Below are 10065 nucleotides of genomic sequence, written 5' to 3'. Positions count from 1 at the left end.
GGTTTGGTTTTAGTTGTATGGAGAGCTCATCTGAGTGTGCCCTGAGAACGAGATATGTGCAGCTCCTATCGGGATTTGTCGGCACATTCGGGCGGTGTTGCTGGATTTGTTTTAACTTGTCGAAGTGTCTTGTAGAACCGGGATACCGAGTCTGATCGGAATGTCTCGGGAGAAGGTATATCCTTCGTTGACCGTGAGAGCTTGTCATGGGCTAAGTTGGGACCCCCTGTAGGGATTTGAACTTTCGAAAGCCGTGCCCGCGGTTATGGGCAGATGGAAATTTGTTAATATCCGGTTGTAGATAACTTGAACCTTAACTTAATTAAAATGAATCAACTGTGTGTCTTACCGTGATGGTCTCTTCTCGGCGGAGTCCGGGAAGCGAACACGGTGTTGGAGTAATGCTTGCCGCAGATTGTTCTCTAGTTATTCGATCGTGCATTGCCTTCTCTTATCCCTCTCATTTGCGAATAGGTTAGCCACCATATATGCTAGTCGCTTGCTGCAGCTCCACACATTTACCTTGCCTTACCTATAAGCTTAAATAGTCTTGATCGCGAGGGTGCGAGATTGCTGAGTCCCTGTGGCTCACAGATTACTTCCAAACCAGATGTAGGGCCTGATGACTCCGTACCAGATGACGCGCTTGAGCTCAAGTGGGAGTTCGACGAGGACTCACGCCGTTACTACGTGTCTTTCCCTGATGATCAGTAGTGGTGCCCAGTTGGGGCGATCGGGACCGTGTCGCATGTCGGGTTGATCTTTTATTTTGGCATCGTAGTCGGGCCATGAGTGATTGGATGATGTAATGCTATTTATGTACTTTGTTTGATGTGGCGAGTGTAAGACAACTATGTACTTTCCCCTTTTATTATCTATATTACATGGGATGTTGTGAAGATTACCTTACTTGTGACATTGCTTTCAATGCGATTATGCCTCTAAGTCGTGCTTCGACACGTAGGAGATATAGCCGCATCGAGGACGTTACAGAGAGATCCCATCTCGGGGCCTTTTCCGGAGCTCCACCGGAGGGGGCATCGATCACGGAGGGCCTCTACATCAACTCCATGGCCTCTCCGGTGATGTGTGAGTAGTTTATTTCACACCTTCGGGTCCATAGTTATTAGCTAGATGGTTCTTCTCTCTCTTTGGATCTCAATACAAAGTTCTCCTCGATCTTCTTGAAATCTATTCGATGTAATCTTCTTTTGTGGTGTGTTTGTCGAGATCCGATGAATTGTGGGTTTATGATCCAGATTATCTATGAACAATATTTGATTCTCCTCAGAATTCTTTTATGTGTGATTGGTTTATCTTTGCAAGTATCTTCGAATTATCATTTTGGTTTGGCCTACTAGATTGATCTTTCTTGCACTGGGAGAAGTGCTTAGCTTTGGGTTCAATCTTGCGGTGCTCGATCCCAGTGACAGAAAGGGAACCGACACGTATTGTATTGTTGCCATCGAGGATAAAAAGATGGGGTTTATATCATATTCCATGAGTTTATCCCTCTACATCATGTCATCTTACTTAAAGCATTACTCTGTTCTTATGAACTTAATACTCTAGATGCATGTTGGATAGCGGTCGATGTGTGGAGTAATAGTAGTAAATGCAGAATCATTTCGGTCTACTTGTCTCGGACATGATGCCTATATACATGATCATACCTAGATATTCTCATAATTATTCGCTTTTCTATCAATTGCTCGACAGTAATTCGTTCACTCACCGTAATACTTATGCTCTTGAGAGAAGCCAATAGTGAAACCTATGCCCCCCGGGTCTATCTTCCATCATATTAATCTTCCAACACTTAGCTATTTCTATTGCCGTTTATTTTACTTTGCATCTTTATTTCTCTTTATCATAAAAATAGCAAAAATATTATCTTATCATATCTATCAGATCTCACTCTCGTAAATGACCGTGAAGGGATTGACAACCCCTTTATCACGTTGGTTACGAGGTTCTTATTTGTTTGTGTAGGTGCGTGGGACTCGAGCGTGATCTCCTACTGGATTGATACCTTGGTTCTCAGAAACTGAGGGAAATACTTACGCTACTTTACTACATCACCCTTTCCTCTTCAAGAGAAAACCAACACAGTGCTCAAGAGGTAGCAAGAAGGATTTCTGGCGCCGTTGCCGGGGAGATTCGCGCCAAGTCAAGTCAAGCACAAGTCAAGACATACCAAGTACCCATCACAAACTCTTATCCCTCGCATTACATTATTTGCCATTTGCCTCTCGTTTTCCCCCCACTTCACCCTTGTCTTTTTATTCGCCCTCTTTTCCTCTCTCCCTCTCTTTCCGTTCCGCTCCTCTTTTTCTATTTGCCTTGCCCGTTTCTTGTTTGCTTGTGTGTTGGATTGCTTGCTTGTCACGATGGCTCAAGATAATAGTAAATTGTGTGACTTTACCAATACCAACAACAATGATTTTATTAGCACTCCGATTGCTCCTCTTACTGATGCTGAATCTTGTGAAATCAATGCTGCTTTGTTGAATCTTGTCGTGAAAGATCCGTTTTCCGGCCTTCCTAGTGAAGATGCCGCTACCCATCTAAACAACCTTGTTGATTTGTGTGATATGCAAAAGAAGAAAGATGTGGATAATGATATTGTTAAATGAAAGCTATTTCCGTTTTCGCTTAGAGATCGTGCTAAAGCTTGGTTTTCGTCTTTGCCTAAAAATAGTATTGATTCATGGAATAAGTGCAAAGACGCTTTTATCTATAAGTATTTTCCTCCCACTAAGATCATCTCCCTTAGAAACGATATTATGAATTTTAAGAAACTTGATCGTGAACATGTCGCACAAGCTTGGGAGAGGATGAAATTAATGATACGTAATTGCACTACACATGGTTTGAATTTGTGGATGATTATACTGAATTTTTATGCCGGATTGAATTTTGCTTCTAGAAATCTTTTAGATTCGGCCGCGGGAGGCACTTTTATGGAAATCACTTTAGGAGAAGCTACCAAACTCCTAAATAATATCATGGTTAATTATTCTCAATGGCACACTGAAAGATCTACTAGTAAAAAAGTGCATGCGATAGAAGAAATTAATGTTTTGAGTGGAAAGATGGATGAACTTATGAAATTGTTTGCTAATAAGAGTGCTCCTACTGATCCTAATGGTATGCCTTTGTCTACTTTGATTGAGAATAATAATGAATCTATGGATGTGAATTTTGTTGGTAGGAACAATTTTGGTAATAACGCGTATAGAGGTAATTTTAATTCTAGGCCGTTTCCTAGTATTTCCTATAATAATATGGTAATTCCTACGACAATTCTTATTGAAATGATAATAAGATGCCCTCTGATTTTGAATCTAATATTAAAGAATTTATTACTTCGCAAAAGATTTTCAATGCTTTGATTGAAGAAAAATTGGTTAAGATTGATGAGTTGGCTAGGAACATGGATAGAATTTCTCTTGATGTTGATTCTTTGAAACTTAGATCTATTCCACCTAAGCATGATATCAATGAGTCTCTCAAATCCATGAGAATTTTCATTGATGAGTGCAAAGAAAGAACTGCTAGGATGTGTGCTAAGAAAGATTGCTTTGTGAAAGCGTGTTCTTCTAGTTTTCATGATAATAAAGATGAAGATCTAACAGTTATTGATGTGTCCCCTATTAAATCTTTGTTTTGAAATATGAATCTTGATAATTATGGGGCTGAAGATGAGCCACATTTACCTAGAAGGTGTTCTAAAAATTCAGAGTATTTAGATCTTGATGCAAAAATTGTTAAAAGTGGGATTGAAGAGGTTAAAAACTTAGATATCAATTAACCCACTATTTTGGATTTCAAGGAATTTAATTATGATAATTGCTCTTTGATAGATTTTATTTCCTTGTTGCAATCTGTGCTAAATTCTCCTCATACTTATAGTCAAAATAAAGCTTTTACTAAACATATCGTTGATGCTTTGATGCAATCTTATGAAGAAAAACTTGAGTTGGAAGTTTTTATCCCTAGAAAACTTTATGATGAGTGGGAACCTACAATTAAGCTTAAAATTAAAGATCATGAGAGTTATGCGTTGTGTGATTTGGGTGCTAGTGTTTCCATGATTCCAAAAACTTTGTGTGATTTGCTAGGTTTCCGTGCTTTTGATGATTGTTCTTTAAACTTGCACCTTGCGGATTCCACTATTAAGAAACCTATGGGAAGAATTAATGATGTTCTTATTGTTGCAAATAGGAACTATGTGCCCGTATATTTCATTGTTCTTGACATAGATTGCAATCCTTCATGTCATATTATTCTTGGTAGACCTTTCCTTAGAACGATTGGTGCAATTATTGATATGAAGGAAGGGAATATTAGATTACAATTTCCATTAAGGAAAGGCATGGAACACTTCCCTAGAAATAAAATTAAATTATCATATGAATCTATTATGAGAGCCACTTATGGATTGCCTACCAAAGATGGCAATACCTAGATCTATCTTCGCTTTTATGCCTATCTAGGGGCATTAAACGATAGCGCTTGTTGGGAGGCAAACCCAATTTTATTTTTATTCCTTGCTTTTTGCTCCTGTTTAGTAATAAATAATTTATTGGTTGTGTTTTTGTGTTTAATTAGTGTTCGTGCCAAGTAGAACCGTTGGGGAGACTTGGGGAAAGTCTTTTTGATCTTGCTGTAAAAAACAGAAACTTTATCGCTCACGAGAATTGCTACCATTTTTGTTTGGAAAGTGATATTTAGATAAATATTTTTGCAGATGATTAATGGATACATTACTCACGTCCAGAAATTTATTTTAGAATTTTTGGGGTTCCGGAAATTTGTGTTAGCTACAGATTACTACAGACTGTTCTGTTTTTGACAGATTGTGTTTTTCGTGTATTGTTTGCTTATTTTCATGAATCTATGGCTAGTAAAAGAGTTTATAAACCATAGAGAAGTTTGAATACAGTAGGTTTAACACCAATATAAATCAATAATAAGTACATTACAGTACCTCGACATGGTGTTTTGTTTTCTTTCGCTAATGGAGCTCACGAGATTTTCTATTTTGAGTTTTGTGTTGTGAAGTTTTCAAGTTTTGGGTAAAGATTTGATGGATTATGGAACAAGGAGTGGAAATAGCATAAGCTTGGGGATGCCCATGGCATCCCAAGGTAAAATTCAAGGACACCAAAAAGCCTAAGCTTGGGGATGCACCGGAAGGCATCCCCTCTTTCGTCTTCGTCTATCGGTAACTTTACTTTGAGCTATATTTTTATTCACCACATGATATGTGTTTTGCTTGGAGCGTCTTGTATGATTTGAGTCTTCGCTTTTTAGTTTACCACAATCATCCTTGCTGTGCACACCTTTTGAGAGAGACTCTCATGATTGGGAATTTATTAGAATACTCTATGTGCTTCACTTATATCTTTTGAGCTATATAGTTTTTGCTCTAGTGCTTCACTTATATCTTTTAGAGCACGGTGGTGCTTTTATTTTATAGAAATAATTGATCTCTCATGCTTCACTTATATTATTTTGTGAGTCCTTTAGAACAACATGGCAATAATAAAAACTTTCATACAAGTGCATTGAATACTATGAGAAGTTTGATACTTGATAATTGTTTTGAGATATGGAGATGGTGATATTAGAGTCATGCTAGTTGAGTAGTTGTGAATTTGATAAATACTTGTGTTAAAGTTTGTGATTCCCGTAGCATGCACGTATGGTGAACCGTTATGTGATGAAGTCGGAGCATGATTTATTTATTGATTGTCTTCCTTATGAGTGGCGGTCGGGGACGAGCGATGGTCTTTTCCTACCAATCTATCCCCCTAGGATCATGCGCCTAATACTTTGTTTCAATAACTAATAGATTTTTGCAATAAGTATGTGAGTTATTTATGACTAATGTTGAGTCCATGGATTATACGCACTCTCACCCTTCCACCATTGCTAGCCTCTCTAGTATCGCGCAACTTTCGCCGGTACCTTAAACCCACCATATACCTTCCTCCAAATATTCACCATACCTACCTATTATGGAATTTCCATAGCCACTCCGAGATATATTGCCACGCAAATTTCCATCATTCCGTTATTATGACACGCTTCATCATTATCATATTGCTTGCATGATCATGTAGTTTACATCGTATTTGTGGCAAAGCTACCATTCATAATTTTCATACATGTCACTCATGCATCATTGCATATCCCGGTACACCGCCGGAGGCATTCACATAGAGTCATATCTTGTTCTAAGTATCGAGTTGTAATTTTTGAGTTGTAAGTAAATAAAGTGTGATGATCATCATTATTAGAGCATTGTCCCAGTGAGGAAAGGATGATGCAGACTATGATTCCCCCACAAGTCAGGATGAGACTCCGGACGAAAAATAAATAAAAAGGAGAAAAAGAAAAGAGGCCAAAAAAGGCCCAGAGAAAAAAATGAGAGAAAAAGAGAGAAGGGACAATGCTACTATCCTTTTTCCACACTTGTGCTTCAAAGTAGCACCATGAACTTCATGATCGAGAGTCGCCTATGATATCACTTTCATATACTAGTGGGAATTTTTCATTATAGAACTTGGATTGTATATTCCAATGATGGGCTTCCTCAAATTGCCATAGGTCTTCATGAGCAAGCAAGTTGGATGCACACCCAGTTAGTTTCTTTTGTTGAGCTTTCATATACTTATAGCTCTAGTGCATCCGTTGCATGGCAATCCCTACTCACTCGCATCGATATCTATTGATGGGCATCTCCATAGCACGTTGATACGCCTAGTTGATGTGAGGCTATCTTCTCCTTTTTTTAACTTCTCCACAACCACCATTCTATTCCACCATATAGTGTTATATCCATGGCTCACGCTCATATATTGCGTGAAGATTGAAAAGGTTTGAGAACATCAAAAGTATGAAACAATTTCTTGGCTTGTCATCGGGGTTGTGCATGATTTAAATATTTTGTGTGGTGAAGATAGAGCATAGCCAGACTATATGATTTTGTAGGGATAACTTTCTTTGGCAATGTTATTTTGAGAAGACATAATTGCTTAGTTAGTATGCTTGAAGTATTATTATTTTTATGTCAATATTAAACTTTTGTCTTGAATCTTATGGATCTGAACATTCATGCCACAATAAAGAAAAATTACATTGAGAAATATGTTAGAAAGCATTCCACATCAAAAATTCTTCTTTTATCATTTACCTACTCAAGGACGAGCAGGAATTAAGCTTGGGGATGCTTGATACGTCTCCAACGTATCTATAATTTTTTATTGCTCCATGCTATTATATTATCTATTTTGGATGTTAATGGGCTCTATTTTACACTTTCATATCATTTTGGGGACTAACCTACTAATCGCAGGCCCAGCCCAAATTGTTATTTTTTGCCTATTTTAGGGTTTGGAAGAAAAGGAATATCAAATGGAGTCCAAATGGAACGAAACCTTCGGGAACGTGATTTCCGCAACGAACGTGATCCAGGAGACTTGGAGTGGGCATCAAGAAACAATGGAGGAAGCCACGAGGCAAGGGGGCATGCCTACCCCCCCCCCCTAGGCGTGCCCTCCACCCTCGTGGGCCCTCCATTGCTCCACCGACGTACTCCTTCCTCCTATATATCCACGTACCCCCAAAACATCCAGGAGCACCACAAAAACCTAATTCCATCGCCGCAACCTTCTGTACCCAAGAGATCCCATCTTGGGGCCTTTTCGGAGCTCCACCGGAGGGGGCATCGATCACGGAGGGCCTCTACATCAACTCCATGGCCTCTCTGGTGATGTGTGAGTAGTTTATTTCATACCTTTGGGTCCATAGTTATTAGCTAGATGGCTTCTTCTCTCTCTTTGGATCTCAATACAAAGTTCTCCTCGATCTTCTTGGAGATCTATTCGATGTAATCTTCTTTTGCGGTCTGTTTGTCGAGATCTGATGAATTGTGGGTTTATGATCCAGATTATCTATGAACAATATTTGATTCTCCTCGGAATTATTTTATGTGTGATTGGTTTATCTTTGCAAGTCTCTTCGAATTATCATTTTGGTTTGGCCTACTAGATTGTTCTTTCTTGCAATGGGAGAAGTGCTTAGCTTTGGGTTCAATCTTGCGGTGCTCGATCCCAGTGACAGAAAGGGAACCGAGACGTATTGCATTGTGGCCATCGAGGATAAAAAGATGGGGTTTTATATCATATTGCATGAGTTTATCCCTCTACATCATGTCATCTTACTTAAAGCATTACTCTGTTCTTATGAACTTAATACTCTAGATGCATGCTGGATAGCGGCCGATGTGTGGAGTAATAGTAGTAGATGCAGAATCGTTTCGGTCTACTTGTCTCGGACGTGATGCCTATATACACTACAAAAAAATACACTTCCGTGATGATACGTGTTTGTCACAGTAGGTCGCGTTTTTTGTCATGCATGTACATCCATGACAGATTTATGACAGAATCAAGATAGTCACACATGTGCTGTCGTAGAAGTGTTCCATGACATTACCAAAATTATCATCACGGAAGTGTCCACTTCCATGACGATAAATCGTGCGTCACAGAAGTGCTTTCATCAAGGGTGACCGACATGTGGCATCCATCATAACGGAACACCGTTAAGCTATCGGGTCGGGTTTTGGATCTGATAACCCATTAACAGCCCCGACCAATGGGGATTTTCCACGTGTAAAATCATCATTGGCTAGAGGAAACACGTGTCGGCTCATCGTTGGGACAGATGTCATCCACTCACTGGACAGAAGGCGCCTATGATACGTCGACACATGGCATGGCCCAACAGTGGCCCATTCCTGTGAAAAGGCCGACCCGTTTGACTTGGTCAAGAGCTGGTGGGCCGGCCCATGGAAAGCCTGTTAACGGCCTGTTCGCATATAGCCCATTTACAGCCCGCTAACCCAAGGCACGTTACGCCCTATCCGAATTAGGCCCAGTAGCGTCATCTGGGCCATCCAATATGATTCCAGCCCGTTTTCACTTCTGGTCCATGTATAGCCCATGACGTCTTTCGGCCCATATGAGGCCCTTTGTAACTCTTGGCCCATTAGCGGCTCGTGCTGAAACTGGCCCGTAATGAACAGTGTATTACTTTACACCCATTAACAGCCCGTGGTGAAACTAGCCCGTAATGAACAGTGTATCACTTTATACCCATTAACGGCTCGTTATTCCGTTGTGCCATTTCCAGCCCAAGTTAACTTTCAGCCTTCTGAGGGCCCATTTATTCTTGGGCTCATTTGCAGCATTCGGTTACTTACGACCCGTTACTGTCATTTTCTGCTTGTGGGCCAAATTCAGCCCGTCATTACAGCCGGCCCGTTTATGGACCGTTAGTCTGTTGGGCTATTTTCATAGCATCACCAAATACGCCCTATCAACGGCCTATTGTGGTCAGCCCATAAAACGTACGATTTCCATTAAAGGCCCGTCTACGGCCAATTAAAGGCCCGTACAAGACCCATAAGTGAGTCGGCGGCCCATGGATCCTACGAGACGTAGAAGGCCCATGGATCCTATGAGACATACAAGGCCCATGGATCCTACGAGACGTAGAAGGCCCATGTATCCTATGACACGTACAAGGCCCATGGATCCTACAAGACGTAGAAGGCCCATGGATCCGACGGCCCGTGAAGGGCCATGGTCGGGCGAGTTGGCCCCCGTTTGAACGATATAGCATATTCAAAGAATTATCCTACTCAATACTATCACCTCTAAAAAGCATACACTATACAACAAAGACATCAAGGCATAGAAAGGTAGAATAATCCTACACTATACAATAAATAAATTACAGCCGACTATACCCACTGGGCATTATGGTTCGGCACAGGTGATAATAAAGCATACACAAACAGCAAATTACATACACTGGGCAAATACAACTCATACATCATGGACGCGCATCAACTTAACTCTATTTGAACTATAATCTCTTCAGAAAATAGGATTGGCCGAATTCAGATAGCATAAATTTCAGTCTGCAAAATCTCCAATTCCTTCATGGTTACCTCAGTGTCTTGTTTCATTTTTTTGATTCCTGCAT

This window comes from Triticum aestivum, chromosome 3A (assembly GCF_018294505.1).
Source record: "Triticum aestivum cultivar Chinese Spring chromosome 3A, IWGSC CS RefSeq v2.1, whole genome shotgun sequence".
NCBI lineage: Eukaryota > Viridiplantae > Streptophyta > Magnoliopsida > Poales > Poaceae > Triticum > Triticum aestivum.
The sequence above is the reverse complement of the archived record's forward strand: the minus strand, read 5'-3'. Positions refer to the sequence as shown.